Here is a 14,673-nt window from a genome sequence, read left to right as displayed (position 1 = left end):
GATGGGACTTGAACCCCTGGGCCGGACTCAAACCCAGCCAAAACCCAGGTTAGGACTTGAACCCACTGTCTTTTAATTGAAATCACACATCTGGTCACAGGACTTAGTGAAGCTCAGGTTTTTTATGTCTCATGGCAGAAAGAATTCAGTGAGAGACAAAGTGATAGGTAAGAAGTGGATTTATTTAGAGAGAAACACACTCAGATGGAGTGTGGGCCATCTCAGAAGGTGAGAGACCCCGAAATATGGGGTGGTTAGTTTTTATGGGCTGGGTAATTTCATAGGCTAATGAGTGGGAGGATTATTCCAACTATTTTGGGGAAGGGGCAGGGATTTCCAGGAATTGGGCCACCGTCCACTTTTTGACCTTTTATGGTCAGCCTGGAAACTCATGGCACTGGTGGGTGTGTCATTTAGTTGATGTATTATGATGAGCATATAATGAGGCTCAAGGTCTAGTGGAAGTCAAATCTTCTGCCATCTTGGACCTAGTTGGTTCTAACCAGTTAATGTCCTTGATGGCTATGCCATTCTTTTAAATGTTGTGCCCTGCCCCCTTTCCTCCTCTTTCATTCCCCGGTCAGAGATTTTACTCCCATATTCTTTTGGGAAGTAGAGGGGCAACGGTCCATCTCTGTAACTGCTTCAAGGCTGAGTAGGGGGATCGACCCTGCCTGTCAGGGAGTAAAAATCTCTAGATGCCTGATCTAGGGACCCCAGGGACAGGACAGTTCCTTGTTTTAAGTTGGTATGGGCTGGAATCCTCGCACAGCCATCATCTTGATGTGGAACTGTTGTGACTGTTTCCTTAGCCTTCCTATGAATCTTCTTGGTGATGAAGCACTTTTTGTAACAGCATCAGAGTACAAAACTAGCCATCTATAAATGACAAAACACTTAAAAGGCATGGTTAAACCTCTGATTACAGTGTAATTGATAAAGAAACTTGGTTACAATAACCAGAATTACGAATGATTACATTTAACTTAACATACCAAATAATCTTAGTTAAGTATTTTTCTTTGAGATGCCTCAGGGGCCCTCTAAAGCATCCCAAAGTTAGCTGTAAATCAAAAGAACTTTAATTAAAATTTGATCTTTGGGGAGTTTGTCAAAAAGTTTTAAAATACTTGGTCAAATAAAATCATAGGTCACTGTGAGACAATACTTATTCTTTAACCAAAGTTAAAAGAGGTCTCAAAAACAGGTCACTTAAAGGCAAAGAAATTTACATAGTCTGTTATCAAAAGCAGCATTTCAAGAAAACTTTGGAGGGAGAAATCAAATCCAGTCTTGCCTCAGCCTACTCCCAACAAAATCCATTTGCCCAACTAAATTTAATCCAATCTTAGAAAATCCTGATCGTGCACAACTCTTTTTTCAGTATTTTTTTTTTATTCCTCACACCTTCTTTCATTGAAAACATATATCTTACTTTCCTTAAAAGTTTTTTTCACATCGAGTTAATTTTCTTACTGACAAGTTTGCAATAGGAATAACATAAACTTGACCTTCAGTAAACCTAGGTACAACAGAAGTATTATACTTAACACTGATGACTCTAAAGACATGTCTATATTAATCAAACCAACAAGCTTAAGCTAGCTTTAATACCAGATATCCGTTCAGTACTGAATATTTCCCAGATCATGTGAACCTGAAATTTATTTCGCTGGTTTTCTTCACATTTATGAGTATTTATATAAGCACTTAATTTTTAAAGCGGATTAAATAGAGCTGTTTTATGAATTTTGGCAGTACCATACATCTATAACACATATATAGATAAGTACAAACAAAAACCTCATAGCTCCTGTCTCAAAATTTCAGCCATGAGTCAGGTACAAAAATGCAAAACCCATCATTTACAAAAGAGATTGAATTCAAATTGGGCTTCTGGCAGATGAAACAAATCAAGGTCACCTGTCTAGATGGCTAAATTCTTTTTACTAATGTTTACAGAAAAGACACTTAGGATTTCTCTTTATCCTTGACAAGTCAAGCTCTAAATTACCCCTTTTTCAAAATTTGTATTTTAAAAGATGGTGGAGATAAGTGTTCCTGGAGAAGACCAGGTAGAACATTTGTATCTCTGAGAAGGCACAGGCAATTTCCTCCTAGGATGACTTTTGTTCCCTTAAGGCCAGAAAAATGATTTTTTCTTCTTTTCTTTTTTTTCCCTCGAACAATTGGGTGGCCACCTCAATGATATCAAATGACTGACACATTCATTCACCTATGTTGTAATGTTTTACTTTCCCTCATTTAGCTTAGGGAAAAGGGCTTCCCCGGAAAATTTTTATCAGGCTCCAAATATCAGCTATGGTTAGTCTAGTTATATTAGTGACCTCCCATTTTGGTAATGTATTAACAGACACTTTTGAGGATCTTCCCTGGTTTAAGAAATCTGTGCCTTATATTTAGACACTCTGTAACCCTTTTTTATTTAATAGTCACCAGCTGGAAATCTTTGGCCAAGCCCGGAACCTCAATATTCCATACTCCAGGGTCTACTAAGTCTTCTATTTTAGCTCCAGATTCAATCTGTTACTTTTCTGCTTTCTGTTAGAATCATATGGTGGTGAAGGTGTTTCCCTTGCCCCTCAAGAAACAGAGTGACCCCTAACATAGTTAATAAATCTCTTCCCATTAAAGAGATGAGACAATCAGGCACAAAGAGAAAGGAATGTAGAAACAGCTGGCCATGGATGTTGCATAAAAGGGGTTCCAGGAAAGTGTGCCACTGCCTCTTCTCTGAAATCCCCATTACATACTCATTATGATTGATAAGGTTTCCAATCCTTTGGGTTAAGACTGAAAAGGTTGCACCAGCAACTATAAAAGAAATTTTATAAAGTGGCCCACCATATCAGTGACCACCCAAGGCTCGACATTAGTTATATAGATGGTATCTCTAGGCAGAGCCACCTTTGTCCTTGGGGCCCTTCAGTCTTCTGATTGTAAAACCATCAATGGCCGAGGGGCCCCCCATCACTCTCTGGCATCTGGGGCATTCCCTCTTCCAATGTCCTGGCTATTTGTAAAGGGTGTAATGATTGCAATCCTCATTCTACTGCCCTGTTTGTCCACACAGGGTACATTGGTCCTGTCGGGGTGCCCGTGGGCCTAGTGGTCTGCCAGGGCCAGATTGGCCCCGAAAAGCTGGCTTCCCCTTTGGTGGTCTCTGAGCAGACAAAGCCACTGCCAGCATTTGGGCCTTTTGCATATTTTGCTGGGTGCATTCAGCCTTCTAGGCCATATCCCTATTATTGAAAACTTAATAAGCCAATTGAAGCAACTCATTCATTGGAGTCTGAGAACCAGCAGTTGCCTTCTGAATTTTGTGCCTGCTGTCTGGGACAGACTGGGCTATGAAACTCAGAGCCAAAAGGACCTGTCCCTCGGGGGAGGAGGGATCCATGTTCATATACTTCCTAAAAGCTTCCATTAGTCTCCCTTGGAAGACTGCAGGATTTTTGTCCTGTCCCTGTTGGATCTCTTTTACCTTTTCATAATTAACAGGTTTTACTGTAAGTTTCTTCATGCCCTCTATTAAACAGGTAATCATATGGTCTTGTCTATCTCTTGTCAATAGAATTTACCTGGTAATTCCATTGTGGGTCTACCTCAGGAATGGCAATGTTCCCCACCCAGTGTACTGCATGGCCCCATAGGGTGGGTCAGTTAAAATGTCCTCTGTGTTCTTCCTAGAGTTATCCCTCTGAGCTACATATTCCTTAAATTCCTTTGGGTTTCATTGTCTAAATACAAGGCCGTGAAAATTTGAACATACAGAATCTCAATCCATTTTAATTTTCTTCTACAATATAAACCTAACTGCAATATAGTATCATAACTCAGGGACCCATTTAGTGGCCACTTTTCTTGGCTTTCTAACTAATATTGTGGCCAAACCTGATTATATAATGTAATATGATTTTTCCTTTTTAATTCCTGTTGTCTGATTTTTTTCCCCAATCCCGGAGAATATGATCCAGAGGGGTATTGGTCGGGATTGATGTGGCTTGACCCATTTCAGACCCAAGCCTGAGGTGAGGTCTTTAATTTCCATGCTATCCAAAAGTTCCCCTCTTATGTCAAAATCCACCACGCAATTTGGTCAAGATTTGCACTTATGATTTTAGGTGCTATCCCTTCCAAGGTAGTCTCCCAACTAGGTGTTAGTGCCCAAAAAGTTGCCACAAAGGAATGGTACAGAAGGTGTCCCCCACAGTGTTGATGATGAGTGGGAGTTGGCCTAGCTGCAAGTTGGGAATAAAGGGTCAGCACTTGTCAATAAAAAGTACATCTTGGCAGCCACACACGTCTTCTGGGGTTAAGAAAAGAAAGAAAGAAATGAAACAGGAATGAACATAGAATGTAGGAGAAAAAACAGAGTCAAGGAGAATAGTATAGATTATCAAATCCTGCAGTAATAATTCTGTCCTGGACCTGCTGTTGGATGTGCCTAAGCATTGCCATTCCACACCATCTTTCTATAGCAAACCATGCCAATTGCCATTATTCCTCTGGTCTGGACCTAGATTCCTGATCAGAGCCCCAACGCATGCAGGGTTGACCAGCCCATCAAAAATGGGCAGACATCGGCAGAGCATACTCCCCAGTACACCTGGCTCATGGAATCCTGCAAGCCCTTCTACGACCAAGACCTAACTCTCAACATTTTCTTACCTTATCACTGTCCCTTCATGGTCGCCAGCTGAAACTATGCACCTCAGATGGGACTTGAACCCACGGGCCGGGACTTGAACATGGCCAGGACACAGATTGGGACTTGAACCCACTGTCTTTTAACTGAAAAATCACACACCTGGCCTCAGGAGTTACTGAAGCTAAGGTTCTTTATGTCTCATGGCAGAAAGAATTCAGTGAGAGACAAAGGGATAGGTAAGAAGTGGATTTATTTAGAGAGATACACATTCCATAGACAGAATGTGGTCCGTATCAAAAGGTAAAAATGGCCCTGGGAGAAACACACTCCACAGACAGAGTGAGAGCCATCTCAGAAGGCAAGAGGCCCTGAAATATGAAGTGGTTAGTTTTTATGGGCTGGGTAATTTCATAGGCTAATGGGTGGGAGGATTATTCCAACTATTTTGGGGAAGGGGAAGGGATTTCCAGGAACTGGGCCACTGCCCACTTTTTGGCCTTTTATGGTCGGCCTTGGAACTGTCATGGCATTAGTGGGCATGTCATTTAGCATGCTAACGTATTACAATAAGCATATAAGGAGGCTCAAGGTCTACTGGAAGTCAAATCCTTTGCCATGTTGGATCTAGTTGGTTCTAACCAGTTTTTGTCATGTCCTATGGCTATGTCATTCTTTTAAAGGTTGTGCTCTGCCCCCCTCCCTCCTGTTTCATTATGGTTGTATACCCCAAAAATCCAAATGAATAAACTAGAAGGTTCTCATGACTAACAAGAGGAAGCAATAAATGGACTAACTACAAGGGAAAAAACCTAGTTTTTCTATAGAGCATGATGGGGAAAAGGAAAAGTTCTCATTCACCAATACAACACCAACACTAACAAAAATTTAAAAACCTAAGAATACTCTAAATAAGTATAAAGACAACCTACCAGAGTTTAGGAAAATGTTAACCAAAGTCTTAACTATAAAGACTTGCCTCATTTCTAGGTTAGAAAACTAAGTATTGGGAACTTCCCTGGTGCTCCAGTGGTTAAGACTCTGCACTTCCACTGCAGGGGTCACAGGTTCCATCCCTGGTCCTGGTCGGAGAACTAAGATCCCACATGCCACGTGGCATGGCCAATTAAAAAAAAAAGAAAGAAGGAAAACTAAGTATTGCAAAGGTACTGCATTCCAAACACAATTTCTATAGCCTTTAAAAATGTTTAGTTCTTTTTTGTTTCTTTTCCTTGTTTAGGTATTTTTGAAATTAATAGAATGGATCTAGAGTTTATCTGGCAATATATACAGGCAAAAATACCGAAGAATATTCTAAAAAGTAAAAGTAGTGGAGAGACCAAATAGTAAAATATAAAGCGCTGATACTTAAAATAGTGTAGTAATAATTCAGATAAAGGTACATAAACAGAACTGACTAGAAATGAACTGACTAGAAATGAAAGAAATGTATCCTGTTACATACAAGAACTTAATGTATAAGGTTTAAGAAAGGATCAAGAATCAATGAGGAAGAGAAATAGTTACTAAAAATCTCATTGGTAACTGGTCAACAGTGTAGAAAAATTATTTATTCTTATGTCCATATCAGTAAATTCCAAATAAATTAAAAATTGTAAGAGATCAAACCATGGTAAAATTAGAAGAAACTGAAATCAACTATCCTCAAACTGCTGAAGAGAGAGCCCTTAGGCACATGTGGCGGGTCCTGAGGTTTTGCCTGCCCTTTGGCTTGGGGCATTCCCCAGCCTCCTTTTCCCACAGCCCCTCTGAACCTGAGCAGAGCCCCACACAGCTCCTTTCCCAGCCTTTTTGGCTTCTCATTTGCACATTTTGGACTTGCCAACACTGTTCAATATTATAATCCGGAACCTGGACTGTCCAGGATGCTGCTCCTACAAACATCACTTAGGCTCACTTTGATATTGTTATTTACAATTAGACAGGTCCTGTTCATAGCACGGAGCTCCTAAAACTCTTGGAATTTCCTGTGAAGAGAGCAGTAAGGTGTTTTTTGTTATGCTAATGAAATGGTTTTTAGAAAGCACAGAAGGATGGGGGCAGGTTGACTGTGAAGCCAACTAAGTGATTAGAGGGTCTGAACTTTCAGTCCCACCCCCTGACCTCTGGGGAGGGGAGAGGGGCTGCAGATTGAGTTCAATCACCAATAGCTAGTGATTTAATCATGCCTATGTAATGCAGTCTCTGTATAAACCCAAAAGGACTGGATGGGGTTGGGGGTTCAGAGAACTTCCAGGCTGGGAGAGTGGCACACTTGGAGGGGACATGGAAACTCCATGTCTGTTCCCCATACCTCACCCTGTGCATCTTTTCCATCTGGCCGTTCTGAGTTATATCCTTTTATAATATCTAATGAGTAAACTGGTTTCCTGTGTCCTGCAAACCACTTTAGCAAATTAATGGAACTCAAAGAGGGCGTCAGGGGAACTTCTGATTTATAGCCAGTCAGATGCACAGGTGACAACCTGGACTTGGAATTGGTGTCTGAAGTCTGAGACTGAGCCCTTAATCTATGGAATCTGCTGCTATCAGTGGGTAGTGTCAGATTTGAGTTGAGTGTAGGATATCTAGCCGATGTCAGAGAATTATTTGGCGGTATGGGGAAACCCACACATTGGAATTGGTGTCAGAATCCTACTCATACACCAATACTCCCATGAAGCATGAGAGGCCATGTCTATGACCCCACCCAGTCCCTGGGACCCCAACTGTCAGCCCAGAGCAGGGGCTTTGTGTAGGAAGTCTAACAGGAGAGATGACATTCCCAGTGAGAAATGATAGGAAAAAACCCCAAAAAAGAACTCAGTCAATTGGACTAAAAGATATTTCAACATTTGTGTATTAAATGATAACCAAAATTGAAAGATCAACCCCATTGAGAAAAACCATAATAACTAGGAAGAGAAGAACTTTATGAGACAAATGACTGCTATGAATCAATAAAACGAATATCGAGATGCTATTTGACCAAAGACTGATGAGTTGACCACTCATATTTTTGAGTGGGAAAAATCCTGGCAAGAAACTCGGCAAGGTACAACAAAATACCTTGAACATATTCAATCTCTTTACCTAATAATTTCAATTTGGTGATTAAATCTAAAGAAAATAGTCCATTATTTGCATTTTATTGAATAGATATTCATTACCTGTCATATTTAGTGGTGAAAATTTGGAAACAATTAGAGTGATATCAGTGGGAGTATGACTAAATGATTCTGGGAATATTTGAGGTTTCACAAATCCAAAAACAATGTTTATGAATCATATGGGAAAATGTATATGAAACAATGATGTTAAAAAAGGAGGATTAAAACTATGTATGTAAAAAATAAAACCTGGATTGATAAAGACTATAAGAGTGATGAAATTGTGGGTGATATATCATTATTTCCCAAATTTCTGCAACTTACTTATTTACCTAAATTCTATTTAGTAATAACTTATAATAATTTCATGAGGTCCTCTGTATGGTGTGATTGAGTGTTTATGTACCATATCGATTCTGCCACACCCTATAGCAATGATTCCCAATCTGGGAATTCCCAATTTGGAAATAGAACTAGAGGAAAATCAAGTTATTTCCTATATTTTCAAAACTCTACTAGAAGTTGTATTCTTCCCAGGGATAAAGCTGCAAAGTCGAATGTCATGTTAAATATATTTACTTTTGACTTGAATTTATACCAGGCTATTATCTATGGATTTTATTCATTACGATGGAAAAACAAAATTGTCATTTTTAAAAGCCAGCTTTTATTTTAAAAGTGATAGATTTTAAAACAAGTGGTCCATTGAAGGAAAAGAGGTTCTTTGTGATGGAAAGGTTAGAAACCATTTACTATATGTTTAATTGCATGTGATCAAGTGCCAAGTACAAAGCCTAGCACATATTATGTTCTAAATACATATCAGCTGAACTGAGACACAAACCCCATCACACAGTATATGCAGGCCTTGGGGGTAATGGGTATGTCATGCAATCAAAACTGCACTAAGGGATTGTCTAGTTTAATTGACACCCTTTGGACCTGCATTCACTGGACCTTTTGGATTTGTATTTCCATCTCCTTTTTTGGGGGGTGGATCCTAATCACTGAAAAACAGCATGGTGTAGTGGTAGAAACTAGATACAGTGTCACAAAATTGGAATTATGGTCTTGGCTCAGCAGGAGTAATAGTAAATCCACAAATGTTACCTCCTCTTTGGAATCCTTTTCCTAGTTGGAACATTAGTCCAAGTAAATAATTAATGTAGTGTTGTTAGTTCTAGAATTCTACTCTTTTAGGATAGGCCATCCTAGGTTAAAAAAAAAGAGACAATTTGAACTGCTGTCATGGATTCTGTGATGTGCTGCCCACAACCCAGGTCCTCTCAGGACAGTAACACTTACTCCCTAGCTCCTGGCACTGTTGGTACCAACAGCTCTCTGCTAAGTCTCTCTCTAGAAATTGCCCTCAGCTAAAGAGACTTCCTTCCCAGGCCCACATTTCCTTCCTGATTTCAACCTGCATCTTGGTTTATGTGATGGTACCAAGGCCTGGCCTCCTGACTCAATTCTGAACAGCATAGAAGGGTCAACCCAGCTCCAAAGCTCCTTGTGGGACAAGCCAAAGCCTTTGTTATGACCCAATCACAGTTCAGTGATTCACTCTGCCCAATCCTGTTTCTTTCATGTTCCAGCAAATGAGGTTCTGAGACCATTTCCCAAGAGACCTCCTCAGTCTCAGAGGATCCTCATCTCAAATAGCTCCCGAATCAAGAACAAATTCTTCTTGACTTGACTTGGCCTTTGCAAACTATGCTTGAGCTTTTGGTGTACTCCAGTTCTCATTATAACACCTTGTTGTCTCTCTACATTGGAGATGGAAGTCCCTAGTTTTATGCTCAATTTGTGTTGAACTTCCTTGGCACTATGATCATATTTTTCTAACTGGAAATCAGGATCCCCACTCTGGCAGTCCATAGAACAATACAGTGTTTGAAATGGGAGATCTAGAGAAATGCATGGATCTATATTTCATTAAAAATGAAAATAAACAATTATGATACAAGAAGTACAGCTTTAAAAATACAGAAAATAAATTTAAAGACTAAAAATTATTAGGATCATACCCCTCTTCCCACAAGGTAGGGGGAAGAAAGGAACAACAACAGATGGACATTTGTTTACTATTTAGTAAACAAATAGCAAGATCGCAGACTTGAACCAATCATATTGATAATTACATTAAATGTAAGTAAACTAAAAACTTCAATTAAAAGACAAAGATTTTCAGACTAGATTAAAAAAATAAGATCCAACTATATGCATTTGAAGTATAAAGACACAGACAGGTTGAAAGTACCAATATGGAAAAAGGAATAACAAAAAAAAAGAAAGGTGACATAATTGGAGCAATAGCAGATACATAGACTTTGAGACATAAAGAGGGACAATTAATGATAAAATGTCAGCTTCTTGGGAGGACATAACAATCCTGAATGGTGTGCACCTAATAACAGAACTTCAGAATACGTGCCACAAAAATTGACAGAAGGGAGAAATAGAAAAAAATCACAAATATAGCTTGACCCTCTCTCAGAAATTAATAGAACAGGTAGAGAAAAAAAGTAGTTGTTGAAGTTAGAAGATCATAAGCAGCTTGTTTCTGTACTTGTGACTGTGAAGTGAGTAGAAAATAGTGGCCCAACTGTAAATCTGCAGAGGCCACAAGTCCCGTAGACAGAGCACCTCCACTTCCACTAGAAGTGGATTAGACCAAGCAAGGCCAAGGAGGAGCTGGGGGTGGGGTTGTGGACAGTGAACAGAGACAGGGACAGGGAAGGTCCTGGAGTCCCTGACTCTCATCGGCTAGGGAGGTAGGCCCTCCCTCTCACCTGGCTCTGCCCTGGGCTTTCCCTTTGTCTGTGCCTCCAAGGAGGGAGGGTTCCATGGCCTCCTTCCTGAGCCCCTCACACATTTGCCAGCTCCAGCATTGTGACTCAGTTTCACCTCATCCTGCATTTCTTGCATCTCCACTGAATAATCTCCATACTGGGATTTGTTCTCAAGTCCTTTCCTTAAGTGTTCACTCTGCCACCACAGAGAAACCCATCTGGGGTTGGGGCCCATTCATAGATTATGAAATCAACTTTGTCTCCACCAGCCACTTTTCTTTTCTTTAATGAATTGATGGCCTTGGGTCGTCTGAGCAAGCCACAAGGAAGACAGGGCTTGCTCACCTCCCTCCCAGTCTCTGGACGTTGATCTTACGCAGAATGAACACTGTCTCCAGGATGGCTGCCTCTGCCCTGCCTAGGGATGACCTCTCTGTCACGTGGACTGTTACACAAGTCCCTAGTGTCTCTTCCAGAAGGACCTGCATGTTATGATTCCTTTTTGATCTCAACCCTGCAGTTTTAACATAATCGCAAGCTGGTTTCTTTCTTTTGTTTGTACATAAAAGCACTAAAACACTTTTGAGCAATTTGGTCTTAGTTTATACCTAACTTGAAGCAAGTGTTTTGGAAAAATGACAAAGTGTTTTCAAGACACTTATAATGGTATTTCTTTCCTCCTGTCCTCATTAGTAAAAACAAAGCAGGAGACCTTCACTGGAAAGTTTATGACACGGTTCAGACACTGGCTGGCATAAGGAAAACCTTAACCAAGCCCAGTCCTGCTTGGCACATGGAGGCCTTCCCACCCTGCCAGGAAGGCAGCTCCCTGCCTTACAAGTTACATGAACCGTGTTCCCATCCCACACACACTGAGTTAGGATAGTTTAGTCACCTCAATTCACGGTGAATTTCAGGTGACTCTGGTTTTCTTCATAATTAGGATTTTAACTTTCTTCAGTTTTTTGGTTGTTTTTGCTTTAATTTTGCCTTGCACTACTATTCCATGTATGTGTTTATATGTCAAGTCTTTAAAAATCAACTTTTAGGTAAATTGAGGTTAAGAACCATCTGTCATCCTCATTTCTTCCTTAAACCAGCACACAAGGCCTAGATTGCTCACTGGATTGAACCCCTTCCTGGTTCTCACCGGTTCCCACCCTTTTTGGAGGGAGGGTGGGGTCAACCCTAGCTAACGGGGAGGCCGAGAAAAGAGCTGTGCTCAGGAAGAGAAGAGTCGTCCTCTGCTCTGCCTTCTGTGCATCCAGTGAGGCTGCCTTCTATGACACCCCAGGTCAATTAGTCTTTTACCTCAGAAATTAATATTTCCTAGCCTGTAATTTAATTATTTTAGAAGAGGTTGCTTTTTAATCCACATACAGAGAAATGCAAAAATGTTGTAGGCTGTCAGGGTGGATCCATTACATTGTTGGGATGAAGCGAAGAATTTTAAGAAGAACTTGCCAGAAACATGGCTACATAATAAAACAGAAGAGGGGTTCATGGTTAGCATGACCAATTGGAGCTCATGGGTCTTTACTGTAAATAGAAGTCCATATGCTGGGTGGGCAGCCGAGGTAGGTAGAGGAGTTTTACCAGATCCGTTCTCTTCCTGAATTCCACTTTGTACCTAAGGTCAGGGCATGTGGCCTGGGTACTCACTGCTAGGCTTTTTTAGGTGTAAGTGGCTGTGTAGCTGAAATTCAGCCTCTGTACACCAGTACCGAATTGAATCTCGGAGACAGAGTTTTGCGTGAAGTAGGAAAGAATATCTTTATTGCTTTGCCAGGCAAAGGGGATCACAGTGGGCTAATGCCCTCAAAACTGTGTGTCCCAACCTGCAGGGACTAGTGAGAAGTTTTATAGTAATGATTCAAAGAGCAGGGCATGATCAGCTCATGGACAGTCTTCTGACTGGTTGGTGGTGAGGTAAGTGGGAGTCAGCTTCATCAGCCTCCTGGTTCCAGCCTGTCTGGGGTCTGTGTGCTTGTGGGCAGCATACTTCTTCCACCTGGTGGGGGTTTCAGTATCTGCAAGACAGCTCAAAGGTATTGTTATGTATATCCCTTGAGGGGGAACCAGGACCCTGCCCCAAGGTTGTACTACTGTTTCTTGACTGCTCCTCTCTTGTCTCTGCATCCCCTCCCTTCCCTGATTAACAACAGTTTGAACCTGCCCCTTGGAACTCAGGGAAGGTCATGAAGGCTGAATGAAGCTTATTTCCTGTAATCAAGAAATGGGGGACACAGAAAGGCTTTTGTACCCAGGATCCCCACAGGGTCCTGCTCCGTTTCAGCTGCAGGGGTTTCTCTGTTTGGAAAATGTTCTGGAGTCCTGACCCACATCAGGAACAGCTTCTGGCCCTGGTGCACCTGTCACCTGCAGCCCCAGCAGCCCAGGGGCAACAGCGGGCAAGCCTCCTCTTCCCTCTCCGGCTCAACTGATGGGTCAGGGGCCATGATGCTCTGGTCCACGTGCAGCAACTCAACAGCTTCAACGGAGAGTGTCCGAGGCCGGGGACGTGCACAGAGGCTTGTCATGTGTTCTTTCCATCCCTTTAAGGAGAGTGATTGTCAGGGGCATGGCATTGCTGTCTCGCATCACACTGCTTGGGCCAAGGAAGCAGGGCTGCTGGAGCTGTGAAATACCAGTCAAATGCATGTCCAAGATGCCCACCTGGCCGTCACACCAACACCCACAGTTGCCTCCCTTGGCATCTGCACATACAGGTGACCCCAGGACTGCCCCAACCAGATGAAGAAGCAGGCTGCCAAGAAAGAGCTGAGGCTCCCAAAGGAAATGGTGCATTTCACCGTTAAGGACACACACAGAGAAGCACTGCTGCGCACTTCCCTTCTTTACTTTTTTTCTTTTTTGAATAACATTTTATATATTTAAAAAATTTTTATTTTATATTAGAACATACTTGATTAACAGTGTTGTGTTAGTTTCAGGTGTACAGCAAAGTGATTCAGTTATACATGTACATGTAAATACAAGGAAAAGGGATCTCAGTATTTTAAGTACTCACTATTCTTGAGACTTTTAAATGTGGCGACCTCAAAATGAGCCAAAGCAGGCTAGGAAGGGTGTGCCAAACCTCTCTGGGTGACGGTCTGAAAGGACAGAGCAGGCTGTTGGAAACCCACCAGCAGAAGTCCCACCTGGTTGAGGAACCACCCCTTCCGGTGCTTAGAAGGCACCGTGGTCCTTGTTCTGTGAGCCGGGTTCTCAAAGTCTTGTGTGAACGAGGTCTGAGGAGGCAAGAGTTGCTTGAAAATGAATAGGGCATTCAGTGCAGAAGGAGGGCAATTTCAATAGAAATGTATCTCTTTTCCTGCTGATTTTTAGCCATGACCCATTGGTGTTGCCCAGGAGTGGAAGTCTGGCAAGACAGACACCCAGGAACTTACCCCTCCTCCATCCTTGTTAGTAATTTTCAGCCAAGAAGTGAGGAGTTCTTGTTCAAATGTGCTACTGCCCAGCACTGTAGGAGGGACCAGAATGCCAGAGGCATGTTTTGCCCATGCCTGACTCTCTCAGGGGAGCAAACTGCCCCCCACAGCCCACCCTCTACTTTGGAACTGGGATTTCTGAGTTTTTCTTGTGGCTGACTGCTGTGGGGGAGACGGCCCATCCTAAACATCTGCAGACCACCAGCTGGGTTCTGGGTATGGACCTCATATTCTGCTAAGTAGTCCCTGTCCCTGTGGACCCTCCTTTTGTCCTTCCCATCCAAAGGGTATGATGCTTGTGGTACTACTGAGTATGTGTTCCTGTACCTTTGTGTCAGGGCTGATGACAGATTAGTTCTATTTTTATATATAGACGTTTCGGGTGTACAACCTTATAGTTCAACATCTGTGCACACTACAGAGTGATCACCACTACATGTCTAGTTCCCATTCATCACCCTTCACCCATTTTGCCTACTGCCCCAACCCCCTTCCCTCTGGTGATCACTAATCTGTTCTCTGTATCTATGTTTTTATTGTTGTTGTTCATTGATTTTTTTTGTTATGTTTTGGTTTTTTGGTTTTTGTTTTTAGATTCCACATATAACTGAAATCATATGGTATTTTTCTTTCTTTATCTGACCTAT

Source organism: Eschrichtius robustus, chromosome 1, assembly GCF_028021215.1.
Source record: "Eschrichtius robustus isolate mEscRob2 chromosome 1, mEscRob2.pri, whole genome shotgun sequence".
Classification (NCBI taxonomy): domain Eukaryota; kingdom Metazoa; phylum Chordata; class Mammalia; order Artiodactyla; family Eschrichtiidae; genus Eschrichtius; species Eschrichtius robustus.
Note: the sequence above shows the minus strand (reverse complement) of the source record.